The 17,031-nt window shown below is 46.7% G+C and overlaps 1 protein-coding gene across 1 annotated transcript in view; it reads right to left on the bottom strand.

Annotated features, from left to right (window-relative positions):
• The window catches only part of tnr (tenascin R (restrictin, janusin)), a 207,908-nt gene extending 198,783 nt beyond the window's left edge, over positions 1–9,125 (bottom strand). Inside the window, exon 1 of the mRNA XM_079875803.1 lies at positions 9,096–9,125. The gene's annotated coding sequence lies outside the window, so the exon portion shown is untranslated. The remainder of the gene's footprint in view (positions 1–9,095) is intronic.
• Positions 9,126–17,031: the final 7,906 nt, after the last annotated feature.

Here is a 17,031-nt window from a genome sequence, read left to right as displayed (position 1 = left end):
GCTTTCTGCTCCTCTCGATTCTTTTTGCGCTAAGAACTCGGTCAGACCAGAGGGAATTAAAGTGCAAGCTGTTGCCTGAGAGAAATCGGGAACACTGCCCAAGACATCGGGTGGACCATTTGCAAAATATGGTGACAATCTGACTTACAAAATGTGTATTCATAAATTGAATCCCATAAAAGCTGATGTTATTCATTCTGACATCCTGAAATTATTACTAATAACTAAGGAAAACTTTACAGTTGTTACATTTAATTATATTTACTGTCTTTATTTCACGAATAAAACAAGAGTTGTATCACCAGTGGCAAATTTTCAAAAAAGCCTGCACAAATTGAAATCCGGGACACTGATTACATCTTGCTGGATGCGGGACAAAGCTCCCAATTTCGGGACTTTACATGCATCTAGCTGATATTCTTCTGGGCAATCTTTCATAATCACAAAACAAGTTTGAATGTCTGCTGAGGAAAGCAATATAGGCCTATTTGTCTTTGTACTTTTAACAGTTAAGGGGATTTCCTATGACAGCGCTATAATGCATTTGTAAGTTGCGTCTTAAGGGGTTGTTTAAAGTAAAAACAATGTCCTTGTTTACAACCTTGTTTCAGTCCTTTTCAATATAAAAGGTTTTACTACTGACTTACTCATAAAGAGTCATTGATGCCATCTAATGGCGCAATAATGAAACTTTAACTGGAAAATTTCTCAATACGAAATACGACATGTTATTTATATAAAATATAACAATAATATTTAAATACACAATATTAGCCATTATAAAAGTATAAGAAGTTTGTACAATAAGAAATAAGCAAACAGTTCAGTCGAAAGTACAAAAGCAGCACTAGTTATAGTACAGGATTTCATTCAAATAAAAAGTTACGAAACTTTGCCCTTGGCTAAATCAATTTGCTCGGGAACAAGTAATAGATTAATAAGACCAAAGACTGCCCGCTTGATATACAGAAAATAAATGATATACCTCATGTCTAAACAAATTCCTGAAGGACTGGCCGAGATAAAGATGTTCTCAGCAGGTACATGAGCGCTGAATGGCCGCTTGATGGCCTGGAGCTCACATCTCCGAAAACATCTACACAAATTGTCAAATAGCCGCTATGTTATAATTAATTTAATCTTTATAATAAAAATGTATAATTCATCAAGTCGCATATTTGAGGTCTAAATAGCTAAATTCTCACTTAAAAAAAACTATTATGGTGGTTTGCTTGTCCGCCATGACACTTGCTGTGAGATATGCTTCAAGCGGAGTGATACAAATGGTGAAAGTGGTGATACTGGTAGAATATCGCATGGCTGGGAAAGGCTCTCAGCCAATCAGATTTGAGAACTAGAACAAACTGTTTATATATATATATATATGATACATATATACACACACATACCGGTATATGTCGTCTGAAATACGATGGATCATCGCTCTCACCTCAATGGCTGGGTGAAGTCCCAGCCGCCTATTTGAGGTGATGGCCAACACTCGCGCATAACAAGTCCAACCTACTGAGCTTTGTGGTGTGGGCCCAAGCTGCATTCTTCGGGTCATCAGGTGGGTACCCTCCTTCAACAGTGTTTCGTCAATTAGCCCACAACACCTCCAAAGGGCTTGACAGCTAACCCCAGCATAGCGGGGGTAGCCCCCTCAGCCCCTTGGGCTCCACAGCCAGTGCTCTTTTATGTTCCCTCCCTACCCGGTGGGTTGTTCCATCGCTCGCAGTGCTTCAGCCACAGCCATCTTGATGCTGTCTCTGCTCTTCTTGTGATATTCGCCACGAGCCGTCTCCTGCTGGGATCTCTTATTCCAAGTCTGGACAGGGCGCTCCAAAGTAACTGCCCAGGAAATCCTCGGCAGCCTACTTCCACTGGCAAGTTCCATGCCCACCTGTTGGCACTGTTGTGTGAGTGGTTGGTACTTCCCAAGCTTTCTCTCATGGGCCTCTTCTATCCTCTCCTCCCATGGCACAGTCAGTTCAAGCAGCACCACCTGTTTTGTTGCTCTGGACCACAGAACTATGTCTGGTCTGAGAGTTGAGGTAGTGATTTCCTCTGGAAACTTGAGCTCCGGAGGTCAACTCTCATGTCCCAGTCAGTAGCCAATGTCAGGATTCCTGCGCCAGTTGATGTCCCGCTAGAGCTCTCCCCTGCTCTAACAAACCTGATCAAATGGGGTGCTGTCGTCCTCGTGCTGTTGTGGGTCTTCCTTCTCTCTTCCTCCAGGCCTGTAGCCAGCTCGGCAAGTATCTGGTCATGCCTCCATCTAAACTTGTCATCAGCCAGGCTAGCCTGACATGATGACAACACATGTTCCAGGCTTGCCAGTTTCCTACACAGCATGCAGTCTGGGCTCTTAGCCAGCCCCCAACGATGGAGGTTCACTGGTGTTGGTAGGACATCATATGTGGAGCACAGGAGGAATTTTATCCTCTTCTCCTCCATGCCCCACATATCCCTCCACCCCAATGGTCTTCCTTGGACACCGCCCCAACATGTCCACCTCCCCTGGTTTTTCATGGCTGCTGCCCTCGCTTGCCTATCCTCCTCCACCACCATATGGAACTCTTCCTGGACTAGGCTATATATATATATATATATATATATATATATATATATATATATATATATATATATATATATATATATATATATACACACACACACACACACAACCATTTAGTATTATTTTATAAAATGTGGGTTTAATGCCTTTTATATGTGATTTCTTGGATATTTAGGCTAAATCGTTTTCATTAATAAAAATCTTAAGGAGACTTTTACCATATTTTGAGAATGCCCGGGTACGAAATTCTTGCAAGGTCTATGGTCTATGCACAGACTTTAAAACATGCAAGGACAAATCCAAATGCAACTGCATACAATGGCATCCTGGTGCTTCCGACTTTGTGGCAACAGTTTGGGGAGGGCCATTTTCTGTTCCAGTATGACACTACCCCTCTGCACCAAGTGCCATAAAGAAATGATTTACTGAGTCTGGTGTGGAAGAACTAGACTTGCACAAAGCCCAGACCTGAACACCACTGAACACCTTCAGGATAAATTGGAACACAGACTGCAAGCAAGACCCAATCTCTTGTGTGCAGCCATGTTCCAATACAATCTAAATCAACCAAGAAAAGTGCATGCAGTTATATCAGCAAAAAGAAGAAAAACTCCCTATTATCACCAATCGTTTTAAACCTTAAATGCTCCACAAGCACATACAGTTGTAGTGTGTCCACACACTTCCAGCCATAGTGTGTATATGCATGCAGTTTATAAATATGCAAATATGTAAATGTAAACATTCATATACATTTCATGTTTGCATATTTGACATGTAAATACGATGTTAGATGCAAATTGGATTGCAAACCCTAAAGCATAGGAAAGTTATTGAGCTACAGGACTGCACAGCCAAGCAATAATGTTGCTATGGAAAAATCAGCTCATGCACAGGGGGGCTAATTGAGCTCACTCTCAGAATAGAGGATTACTCAGGATAACTTCAGCATTTGCAAGATTTAAATCCACACATTGCATCTTTTTAGCGTACACTAATGTTCAAAAGTTTTGGGTCAGTAATAGTATGATTTTAATGTTGTTGTAAGAAGTCTCTCGTGCTCACCAAGGCTGCATTTATTTGATAAAAAATACAGCAGAAACAGTAATATTGTGACATATTACAATTTAAAATAACTGTTTTCTATCATAATATAGTATATTTTAAAATGTAATTTAGTGATGGCAAAGCTGAAGTTTCAGCCATTACTCTTCATTGTCACCTTGCCTTAGAAATATGTATGCTCAAAAAACACTTCATATTTTGATCAATGGTGAAAACAGTTGCTGCTCAATATTTTTGTGGAAACCGCTATATATTTTCCAAAGGTCAAAAAGAACAGCATTTATTAGATTTTTTTTTTTTTTTTTTTCGTAACAAAGTGAAAGTTATTACAGTGTCACTTGACAAATTTCTTTAAAAAAAATCTTTCTGAGCCCAAAGTTTTGAACGGTACTGAAAAAAAGAAAATTCAGCAAAATAGCAGTGTATGATTGTTTGAAAATTCATGCATTTGTCCATACTGCACATCATTTTGAACAGGTTTGACTATCCACCTTAAAACAACAGAGAATTGCCTTTGACTTTAACTAGTCTGATAACACTGAATATTGTTTTGTCTACGTTCTGCTTGTCAGAGATAAAGAAGGTAAGCATTTTATTATTGTCCGGATTCTTTGTATTCTTATTTCAATGCTCTCAGGCAGAATGTGGTGTCGTGGTAATGGAATGAGATTCAATCTTTCTTCCATTCAGACTGACGGGCATTTTTATGTTTGTAATTTATGAACTGATGTACAGAGCTTCATGGAACACCGCTTCTAAATTAGACCATTGTTTAGCATTCATGACGGCTAGCATGAACCTTTAGCCTAATGGTTTTAGTCTTGAGAGAGGAAGAAAGCTTCTTGAAGCCACACGTTGACCGGCGGCAAGGCTGAATTCCTGATTTGATGGACCAGCATGTTACATCATTAAAAGTTTTTCTAAATCACTTATATAAAACAAGGATTAGTGTTTGGTAACTCTTAACATACTGACTAGCATTGCATAGGAAAAAAGTTGAAACGGATAAAACTTTTCCTTTATTAAAAGGAACAAGCCAGACAGGTGCGTGCACGGTCCATATCGATCGTCTGATAGAAATGCTGACAACAGAAGTGCCTTAGTGTGCTAGTTAGTTCAGTGTTATCCAATAATAAGCATTACAGTACTGTTCTGTTCTAAGCTCTGTTTAATGACATGGTGTCATTATGACAACATGAAAGTGCTTTTTAAAGTCACTGTGAACTCAAAATGGGCATTTTTATGGAATACTGCAGTATTTATTATAAATGATTATTCTGTGCAAACCATTATTTAAAAAAAATCTCTTCACTAATTATGTGTTTTCTGGTGCGGGACAAACTGTCAAGTCACTTTAGATTGCAGCAATAGCAAACTACATTGTTCTATCAGGGGTGGGCAATCTTTCCAAAATTTTATTTCACGATCTTATAAAAGATCAAATAAAAAAAAAGTGCTACACGGAACCAACCCAGACCTTTCTATTTGAAAGTTGGACCCAGAACCGTGCAGAACCGAAAAATGCCATAAATCTACTACCCAGATCCGATGCGGACCCGTCTATTATTTGAAAGCTGGCCAGGAAGACACAGACCCGACTGGACCCGAACGTGTCTTGTACCTGTACCTTACTGTGATGCATACAATACTTGTACAATATATGTATTAAAAATTTGACTGAACTTGACTGAAGAAGTGGGAAATGCTGTTGGCTGTTGTGTGACAGTAATTTCACCTATTAAACAAACTCACATGTTTATCACAAGGTTGAATCCAGTTATTCATTAGTCAGCTACTTATTGATGCTTTTCTCTTCCATCTTGAATAACGTTGCGCTTGCATAACGCTTTCTACCCATAACAGAGATGTAAAGTGCTGTTTCTCTGGCATTTCTAAAGACTCATAAAATATTATGGCTTGGCTTGATAGTCTAATGGTCTGACTAAATTAAAATTTTAAACATCTTTACCTGTACAAATTTTATGTGCCTTACACTTCTTATTTGAACCAATGCAGATGAATGAGCAAAGTTATTTCAGGGCAAGACCACCCTGATTGCAAAGAAAATCGTGATTGGTTGGAGCGAGAGCATGCTATGACTGGTCAAATGGTTATCTGATTGACTTAAGAAGATGGTGGGTGGAGTCCACTTATTTGTGAATGTGTCTGAACGTCTTGACACTAGAAAGGTTTCAAAACCCCACAAATGCGTTTGGATCTACAAATGCACGGAAAGCGATTCACAAATGCAGAGAAAGCGATTCACAAATGAATGCCAGGCAGAGTTGTGTTTGTAACATAACACATTTGTAAATATTGTGTGGATCAATCTCTTTTGCAGTTTAAAGCATGTTTAATAACTCTTTTTAAAATAAAGCATGTTCCGCAGTAGACTTCATTTAACAACAGTCGAGTTACAAGGTTTGACTGATTTGGACATTACGTTTTAAAGGTAAAACATATTCACTTATTATCAGGTCACTTATTCAAAACAAAGGCGTAGCTTGATGATGCCGTGACTGAGTGTGGATTCATGGGAGTTGTTGTATTCACCTCCACAGCCAAAGGAAAGGACATACCCGACGGGACAGAAATCATATTCTTGGATGAGCTAATGTACAGGTTTTTTTAACATTACTGTGGTATGTAGCAGGGCGGACCGAGAGCCGTGGAGCGAAACGAGGCCGCTGGAGCGAATCCTAATGAGAGCGATTCACACTGATCTCGAGGCCAGTGGAGCTTTTATTATGCTTATGCTGCAGTCGACCGCTTCCACTCTTTTCGTTGCGTATGTAGGGTAACGCAGCGCTGTTTTGCATGGTTAAAACAATCATACTAAATGCATTTTAGTATGTTGAAAGTTATGTTCAACTTTGTAGCTTGGAGTTTGGTATTTAACACTTGTTGCACTTTGCAGTAATCTAGATCGATATTGAATATCATAATAAAAACTGGATGACTTGTATTGCCAATTGACATGCAATTCATTTTAAAATACACTGCTCAAAAAAATAAAGGGAACACTTAAACAACACAATGTAACTCCAAGTCAATCACACTTCTGTGAAATCAAACTGTCCACTTAGGAAGCAACCCTGATTGACAATCAATTTCACATGCTGTTGTGCAAATGAAATAGACAATAGGTGGAAATTATAGGCAATTAGCAAGACACCCCCAATAAAGGAGTGGTTCTGCAGGTGGTGACCACAGACCACTTCTCAGTTCCTATGCTTTCTGGCTGATGTTTTGGTCACTTTTGAATGCTGGCGGTGCTTTCACTCTAGTGGTAGCATGAGACTGAGTCTACAACCCACACAAGTGGCTCAGGTAGTGCAGCTCATCCAGAATGGCACATCAATGCGAGCTGTGGCAAGAAGGTTTGCTGTGTCTGTCAGCGTAGTGTCCAGAGCGTGGAGGCGCTACCAGGAGACAGGCCAGTACATCAGGAGACGTGGAGGAGGCCGTAGGAGGGCAACAACCCAGCAGCAGGACCGCTACTTCCGCCTTTGTGCAAGGAGGAGCAGGAGGAACACTGCCAGAGCCCTGCAAAATGACCTCCAGCAGGCCACAAATGTGCATGTGTCTGCTCAAACGGTCAGAAACAGACTCCATGAGGGTGGTATGAGGGCCCGACGTCCACAGGTGGGGGTTGTGCTTACAGCCCAACACCGTGCAGGACGCTTGGCATTTGCCATAGAACACCAAGATTGGCAAATTCGCCACTGGCGCCCTGTGCTCTTCACAGATGTTGCAGGCAGCAGAACGTTCTCCACGGCGTCTCCAGACTCTGTCACGTCTGTCACATGTGCTCAGTGTGAACCTGCTTTCATCTGTGAAGAGCACAGGGTGCCAGTGGCGAATTTGCCAATCTTGGTGTTCTATGGCAAATGCCAAGCGTCCTGCACGGTGTTGGGCTGTAAGCACAACCCCCACCTGTGGACGTCGGGCCCTCATACCACCCTCATGGAGTCTGTTTCTGACCGTTTGAGCAGACACATGCACATTTGTGGCCTGCTGGAGGTCATTTTGCAGGGCTCTGGCAGTGTTCCTCCTGCTCCTCCTTGCACAAAGGCGGAAGTAGCGGTCCTGCTGCTGGGTTGTTGCCCTCCTACGGCCTCCTCTACGTCTCCTGGTAGCGCCTCCATGCTCTGGACACTACGCTGACAAACACAGCAAACCTTCTTGCCACAGCTTGCATTGATGTGCCATTCTGGATGAGCTGCACTACCTGAGCCACTTGTGTGGGTTGTAGACTCAGTCTCATGCTACCACTAGAGTGAAAGCACCGCCAGCATTCAAAAGTGACCAAAACATCAGCCAGAAAGCATAGGAACTGAGAAGTGGTCTGTGGTCACCACCTGCAGAACCACTCCTTTATTGGGGGTGTCTTGCTAATTGCCTATAATTTCCACCTATTGTCTATTCCATTTGCACAACAGCATGTGAAATTGATTGTCAATCAGTGTTGCTTCCTAAGTGGACAGTTTGATTTCACAGAAGTGCGATTGACTTGGAGTTACATTGTGTTGTTTAAGTGTTCCCTTTATTTTTTTGAGCAGTGTATATTGTATGATGGAGAACGCTATCTCTGATTGTGCGATGCCACTTGACAATAGTGTTATCTATGAGGTACAAACATGTTACTCGCAGTAAATCAAGAAAACAAGCGATTCAAACAATAAGACTAACCGTGTTGAACTATAAAACAATGATTAGTCTTTTGTCGATAAAAGTACTACTGTGCTTCAGCATGACTCATATCAGGCAGTGGTGGGTGAATCTGCTGGTGTCAAAAATGAAATAGGAAAGGAATCAACTATGTGAATGAAAACAATTTTGACCGTTTGACTTTTGACTATTAGTAATCAATAGAGGGTGTAACGGTTCTCAGTTAAAAAATGAAAAAATAAATTCCACGATGGTTAGTTGAAAATAACGTGTAAAACAGACAGTTCCGCTAATGTGTGTTTCTGTCGATGGATGCACATGCTGGCTCCCAAGTAATCCATTACAAGAGTGATAATCAAAAAACGTGAACAAACCAGTCACTCATTGTAAACTTTGTTCAACGCGAGTGCCGAATGCTCACATGTCATTTACGCACTCATCACCGGGGTGTTGCCAGCGCGCGAGCACAGGCGAGACCTGAACAGCACACACTGCTATCTCATTTAAGCCTTGCCAATTTAAACATTCACAGACATGTTGCCATGCCACTGGAAATAGAGCCATCAGTGTCCCAATGTGAGTCAGGGCCCTTACCAGTGCCCTAATTTATGTACATGATACACCTAGGGAGCTGATTGAGACGCACCCTTGATGTTCCCCCAGGAACAGAGCTGCCTGCTACAGGGTCAGTGTGCATTTTTTTTATTTTGCTTATTTGATAATAATAATAGTTAAAGGGTTAGTTCACCCAAAAATGAAAATTACCCCATGATTTACTCACCCTCAATCAATCCTAGTTGTAGGCTATATGGCTTTCTTCTTTCAGACGAATATAATCAGAGTTACATAAAAAAATGTCCTGGCTCTTCCAAGCTTTATAATGGCAGTGAATGGTTGTTTCTGTTTTGAAGTCCATCAAAGTGCATCCATCCATGATAAAAGTCCTCTACCTGAAGAGAAGCGATGTGTTCATTTAAGAAAAATATCCATTTTTAAAACTTTATCGACTAAAATAACTAGCTTCCGGCAGATGGCGCTAATGATGTGGTCTAACTAGGAGTACTGGAGACTCACTAAACCTCCACATCAAAGCAACCTGAAGAGAACCCCAAGACCTTGGGTCCTCATGGAGAGAGTCCACAAAATAAAATAAAACCTTGTAAGAGAATAACACAAGACTATGTTAAGAGGGAGGGTTTAAAAAGCACCCATGTACCAGTATTATGACCAAATGTAGGTTATATAACATTAATACACTTTACTATGACTGATGTACTGCAATATTTTTGTCCAAGGTGTTTTTATTTTATTTTTATCAGCACTTTATCAGTACTGATCTGGTAGCTGAGCTACAGGCAATGAACATACTGTAACTGGGGAAAAAAACTCTACATACTCTACTGATCGATATCTTATTAGACTTGACCTTTAAATAGCTGGTTAGACATTCAGTACCCTTACAAAGTATTTACCCCCCTTCATTCTTTTTTTTTTTTTTTTTGGTCTTTTGTTCCTGGTAAAACTCGTTTTTGTTCCATAAACTTGTTTATGCCTCCGAGTAAAGAAATATGGTAATTGTGATTTCTCAAATTGCATTATTCTGACATTAGGCTATATTTAAAATTAAGACTTTATAACCTGACTATATATCTCAAGATGTGACTGTCTTAAAATGTGACTTTAATCATCAAAAAGGGACTTTAAATGTCACAATGTGACCTTAGAATCAGAGCCTCACAATCAGACTGTATCTCTCAAAATGATACTTTATATCTTAATTTGTTACTTTGTATGTCAAAAATTGACTTAAAGGGACTATTCATTTAATCGCTTTTTATTGCCAATGTGTCGGTTACATAAGTTACCGTACTCGGTTACCTAACGTAACCTCTGTTCTCTCTAGAGAGGGAACGAGTATTGCGTAAGAAGCTTACGCTACGGGTAAAGTCATCTTTTCTCGAGATATGAAGCCAAAAAATTATCCTTAATTTAATATCTTGTCAACGCAGTGCGGCAGCAAGCAGACCTAGAGCAAGCGAAGTCGCGTGCTCATTGGCTGCTCTGCGGCAACTGCAGCAGCCTATCGCTGAAACCTTAGCGTGACGTCACGCCCAATGAGCGCGCTGAGCGCGCTGGGCGCGCTCACGCGTCACAGCCCATGTGAGGAGGCGTGGCTTTAGTTTATAAAAGAAGGTTCAGAGGCTGCTATTCTCTGGTTTTTGTCGCTGAAGCGAGTGAGCTCGTGGCGCGAGCACGGCGGTTTACGCAATACTCGTTCCCTCTCTAGAGAGAACAGAGGTTACGTTAGGTAACCGAGTACGTTCTCTTACGAGAGGTTCTCTCGTATTGCGTAAGAAGCTTACGCTACGGGAACTTCCCTTGTCAACGCCGTGCGCGCCCCGCATCCACTGAATGAGTCCCAGGGAGAAACCCGGGGAACACTATAACAGGGAACCGGGCGGCCAAGAATGGCTAGCGCAGTACATAAGCACACACATAAGGGGCTCAGAGCGGCGTGGCCGGTCTGACTAACAACCCCAGAATTGAGCTCAACCAGGAGAGCTAAATCACACAGCAGTAGTCTGCACACAGAGTGGGCTGGCTACGCGGGACTTAGACAGATAAGAGTTTAGCCTGCAGGGCAGGAACTTCCAGATTGTAAAATCTCACAAATGTAGAGGGGGAGGCCCAGCCTGCCGCTGTACAAATGTCATGAATGGAAATAGACCAAGCCCATGAAGAGGCCATGCCTCTGGTGGAGTGGGCTCTGATACCCAGCGGGCACTGCAGATTTTTAGACGCATAAGCGGCTGCAATCGCGTCCACTATCCACCTGGACAGGCTGTGTTTCGAGGCGGCGAGACCTTTGGTGCGCCCACCAAACGAAACGAAAAGCTGCTCCGAGCGCCTGACAGCGGCGGAGCGTGTAGTATAATTCCTAAGCGCTCTGACAGGGCAAAGGAGTTTACCATCGATCTCGCTGCCGGATGACGGCAAAGCGGAGAGAGAAATGACCTGCGCTCTGAACGGTGTGCCCAGACTTTTGGGGACATAACCGTGTCTCGGTTTGACGATGACTTTAGAGTCATTAGGTCCAAACTCGAGGCATGCAGCGTTAACTGACAGCGCGTGAAGGTCACCCACGCGTTTAACTGACGACAGTGCTATCAGAAAAACGGTTTTTAGCGTGAGATATTTCATATCCACTGTTCCCATGGGTTCAAAGGGATGCGCTTTCATGGCCTCTAAGACCAGGGAAAGATCCCAAATAGGAACCGACGGGGGTCGCGGCGGGTTCAATCTCCTCGCTCCCCTGAGGAAGCGGATGATGAACTCGTTCCTCCCTAATGCGCGGCCCAGCGCCGAGTCGGCAAAAGCTGAGATGGCCGCAACATAAACTTTGAGCGTGGAGGGGGACCTGCCCGCGTCCAACAGCTCTTGGAGGAAGCACAGCACCTGCGATACCCCACATGTTAGTGGATCCAGCCCTTTGGCGGTGCACCATTTACTAAACACAGACCATTTTGAAGCATAGAGCCGCCTCGTAGAGGGGGCTCTAGACTGTGTGATCGTGTTCACAACCCCTGTTGGCAAGTCAACGGGTAACCGTTGATGACCCACGCATGCAGAGACCAGCGCTCTGGATGGGGGTGCAAAATCGAGCCGTGGGCTTGAGAGAGAAGGTCTCTCCTCACCGGTAACGGCCAGGGGGTTGTGTCCGCCAGCCGTATTAGATCCGGGAACCATGTTTGATTCTCCCAATACGGGGCTATGAGGAGCACCGTGTGGCGCGCTTCCCTGAATCTCTCGATAACCTGCGGCAGCAGGGAGACCGGGGGAAAAGCGTAAAGCGGGCCGCTGGGCCAGTTCTGGGCCAGCGCGTCCTCGTTCTTTGAAAAGAACTTTGGGCATTGCGCGTTGTCTTGTGACGCAAAGAGGTCGACTTTCGCTCTGCCGAAACGGCGCCACAGTAACTGGACTGTTTGGGGATGCAAGGACCACTCTCCCGGGGGAACATTGTCCCTGGACAGTCTGTCTGGACCATCGTTCAGGCGACCCGGCACGTGCGCGGCTCTCAGTGAGCGCAGTGAGTGCTGAGCCCACACTAGGAGGCGTTCCGCCAGGGTGCAGAGCATTTTGGATCTGAGACCGCCCTGGCGGTTCACATAGGCTACCACTGACATGTTGTCTGTGCGGACCAGTACATGGTGGCCTTGCAGGTATGGGAGGAAGTGCTTGAGCGCATTCTCGACCGCCAGCATCTCTAGACAGTTTATATGAAGGCGACACTCCTGGTCTGACCAGCGGCCATAGACCGGTCTGCCCTCGAAAAGCGCTCCCCAACCTCCGTTGGACGCGTCTGTCGAGATAACTTTCCGGCGTGAGACAACTCCCATCGTCACCCCAGTGCGATACCATTCGGCTGCCAGCCAGGGTCGAAGGGCTGAGACACAGCCCTGACTCACTCTGACTCGTAAGCTGCCGGCCGTCCAGGCTCGGTGAGGCACTCGCGCTCTTAGCCAGCGTTGAAGCGGGCGCATGCGCAGTAAGCCCAGCTGAAGCACTGCAGCCGCTGAGGCCATGTGCCCCAAAACTCGCTGGAATGTTCTCAGCGGAGTCTGGTTGCCCGTCTGGAAAGATGCGGCTAGGTGTCGAATGCGGCGCGCGCGCTGCTCTGACAGTCTGGCCGTCATAGCCACCGAATCCAGTTCTATTCCGAGGAACGAGATAAACTGGCGGGGCAGTAATGAGCTCTTGGCCCAATTGACCGAGAGACCCAAATTTTCCAGATGGCCGAGAAGCGCTGTCCTGTGAGACAAAAGCTCTGACTCTGAATGCGCTAGAATTAGCCAGTCGTCCAGATAGTTCAGTACCCGTATCCCCTGAGTTCTCAGGGGAACGAGAGCCGCGTCCATGCACTTCGTGAATGTACGGGGTGCCAAAGATAGACCGAACGGCAGGACGGTGTACTGATATACCCGGCCGTCGAAGGCGAATCTCAAGAATGGCCTGTGACGGGGAATTATCTGGATCTGGAAGTATGCATCCTTCAGATCGAGAGAGATAAACCAGTCTCCCTGGCGAATTTGCGCGAGGATTTGTCTGGTTGTAATCATTTTGAACGGCCGTCTCATGAGGGCTCTGTTCAAGTGTCTCAGATCTAAAATGGGTCTCAGCGTCCCGTCCTTCTTGGGTACGAGGAAATAACGGCTGTAGAAGCCCGACTCGCTCAGAGAAGGATGCACTTGTTCTATAGCCCCCTTGTGCAACAGCTTTGCTATTTCTGCCCGAAGCAGATGAGCCACTTCTGTGTTCACACTCGTCTCGGTTCGCGCTAGAAAGCGAGGCGGATGGCGAGCGAATTGAAGCGAATAGCCGTGCTTTATGGTATTCAGCACCCATTCTGACACGCCCTGGATAGCTTGCCATGCGCTGGCACATCTCGCTAGGGGTCGAATGGTCTCTGGGTTCAGATCGCCGCGCTGTGCGGGATGGGGAACCTGTATCAGAGAAGAATGCGCGCGTCGCCGGTGCTCGAATACGGGGGCTCGCAGACAGCGGGGACTGGCTGTGCAGCATTCAATGGCTCGATCACTGTGGACGGGGCACATTTTGAAGCTGGGAGCCCGTGGCGCGAGAGCGGCATGGGGGTAAACGTGTCTGATTGTAAGTGCGCGCGCTCGTGAGCGGGCGCGGGGCTTACATACACAACACGGCCAGTGCTGGGGAGCTTTAGAAGATCTGCATCCCGGGATAACTGAGTGACAGAGCGTGCAGCGTGTAGGTGTGGGCACAGATTCGTGGACACATTTTCTACACTTAGCACTCGAGCGGCGCTTGCCCGCTTTATGAGAGTGCGCTCTGTGAGCGTTACCGGGGAAACTGTGTTTGTGTGTAGTGGTGAGCACGTGGGTGTGGGCACATTTTCTACACTCATGACACCTTCGGCGTGAGCCGGAAAACCCGAAACCAAACTCTTTATGAGATATCTCTGGGTCGCCGTAAAAACGGCGTTTGTGTGCAGGCGAGCGAGTTGTGTTACTGGCTCGTTGGCTGCGATGTGAACCACTGCAGTAGCCTTTTTTAAGGGGACTGACAGGGCTGAGCGCTTTGATGGCGGTCCGGCCGCAGCGGGACTCAGCCATCTTTTCCTCCCTGCGGCTGCTAGGAGGACTTCGCGGGCTCAGGTTTCAGCGCTATCCTAGGCCGGGGTCCCCGGGGGGGAGGCGGTCTGCGACGGCTGACTGAGCGCTGTCTAGGGCGGCCGCCCTGGCGTCGCGAAGATGGAGGCTGAGCAGAGCGCTGTGTCGAGCTGCGTGCAGGAGGCTGATCCTGAGAGCGGCCTGCAGCGGAGCTCGAGCGGCGGGGCAGAAAGAGGTTCATAGCCTGTGAGGCTTTCTGCACCTCTGAGAAGCGATCCACAATCCCACTGACCGCTGGGCCGAACAGGCCGGTGGGGGAAAGCGGGGCGTTGAGGAAAACTGCGCGCTCCCTTTCGCTCATATCCGCCAGCGTCAACCAAAGGTGCCTTTCGGTGACGGTGAGCGAAGCCATGGACCTTCCGATGGCTTGTGCCGCTGACTTGGTGGCGCGAAGCGAGAGGTCCGTCGCGCTGCGCAGGTCAGTCAGAGTGTCCTGATCCGGGCCTCTCTCGTCCAGATCACGGAGGAGATCGGCTTGGAGGATCTGGAGCACAGCCATGGAGTGCAGGGCGGAAGCGGCCTGGCCGGCGGCAGCGAAAGCGCGGCCGACGAGGGCTGAGGTGGTCCTGCAGGCTTTTGACGGCAGGGCAGACTTTGAGCGCCATCTAGCGGATGGCGGGCAAAGGTGCGTTGCCACGGCTTCTTCGACCGGAGGGATCTGTGTATATCCCTTCTCGGCGGCCCCGTCCACTTGGGAGAGGGTCGCGGAGGCCGGTGAGCGGAGTCTCGCGGAGAATGGGGCGTTCCACGATTTAGCGAGCTCAGAGTGGAGCTCAGGCAGGAAGGGTGCTGACCTAGAGGCGGGCGCTTGGCGGCGGCTAGGCAGAAAACACCCGTCGAGCCTGTTAGGCGCGGGGGCCTTGGGTGGGGACCAGTCCAGTCCCAGCTGGTCGACCGCTTTGGTGAGGAGGCGGAGGAGTTCCGCGTCGACACTGGCGCGGGACTTGCTAGACTCCTGTGTCGAGGAGGCGGAGCGGTGAGACCCCGACCATGCCTCGCTGTCCGAAGCCATAAGAGAACAGCTGTCTGATAAAGCGGCGTCGTCCGCTTCATCCCCTAGGGCGACGGCAGTGCGGGCGAAGGCCGGCCGCTGCGCGTCGGGAAGGGGAGAGGGAGATAGCGAGGCTCGAGGGAGGGGCTCCGGCGAGCACTCAGCAGCTGCCGCGGGTTCCGGTGGCCTCTGAGAGCGGCGCTTCTTCTTGCGCGGCCCGGTGGAGGCAGACGGTGAGACAGCGAGAGCGTCGAACGAGGCGAGTCGAGCCCGCAGGGTCGACATCGGCAGTTCTTCGCATAATTCACAGCCGCCCGCGGAGAGAGCGAGGGCTGCGTGGTCACGACCCAGGCAGAGAACGCAGATCACATGGCGGTCTCTTTCGCTGAGCGGAGCTTTGCAGGAAATGCAGTTAGGCATGATGCAATGTAAAAGGATATAATCGCCGGATAGCGAAGCAGGCAGGGATAGCTGAAGGCGGCGAAGACGACCGGCTTCCTCAGGTAATCCTCGGCTTGCAAGGCGCTTGTTTCAACGGCGGCTTCCTCAGAGTCCAGCGATGCGTAGTGCGTCGCTGAAGAGACAAAAATCAGAGAATAGCAGCCTCTGAACCTTCTTTTATAAGCTAAAGCCACGCCTCCTCACATGGGCTGTGACGCGTGAGCGCGCCCAGCGCGCTCATTGGGCGTGACGTCACGCTAAGGTTTCAGCGATAGGCTGCTGCAGTTGCCGCAGTGCAGCCAATGAGCACGCGACTTCGCTTGCTCTAGGTCTGCTTGCTGCCGCACTGCGTTGACAAGATATTAAATTAAGGATAATTTTTTGGCTTCATATCTCGAGAAAAGATGACTTTACCCGTAGCGTAAGCTTCTTACGCAATACGAGAGAACCTCTCGTAAGAGAACGACTACCGAGCCTCTTTTCGGTTCTAAATTAGCAACACTAGCTACCATTAGCTTAAACTAATGGTAAACGCACAGCACAACACGAACTACAATACAAACTAAAATAAATACAGTTTTCTCTATAGCAGTGACATAAAACAATGCTAAACTGTAAGGATTCAAAGAGGTCAACAACAATTCACACTTGAAATGAATGCTTCAGGATAGTCAAAGCCTGTAGGCTACAGTTTGATTAATTCAAACTAACGTTATATTTCCACATAGCCAGATCTAGTCAACACAGTCTCACATATAGCTAAAAAATGAAACTATCATAACAGCTAATTACCTCATCTGTCATGATGGCGGTGAATAGCAGAGCTACTTTCTTAACTGCTGTTTTCTCACCGCTGTCAGTTTTGTTGTGCGTTCATTTTGTTATTTGAGAAAAGCGCGCAGCACAAACATGTTCATCTCAACGTCGCTCTCAGCAGCATGGACGGCGTCTGGATGGTATATCGCTACTATTTCCAACTTCTTTTTGTACTTCTAAGCGAAGAACGAAAATTAATTTCGCCTTGATGGCTTTCAACCACGTTCTGTCTCTTGTATGTTACTGAGTGTCTATGTAGTGTGCAC

This window comes from Squalius cephalus (assembly GCF_949319135.1).
Source record: "Squalius cephalus genome assembly, chromosome: 7".
NCBI lineage: Eukaryota > Metazoa > Chordata > Actinopteri > Cypriniformes > Leuciscidae > Squalius > Squalius cephalus.
The sequence above is the reverse complement of the archived record's forward strand: the minus strand, read 5'-3'. Positions and strand labels throughout refer to the sequence as shown.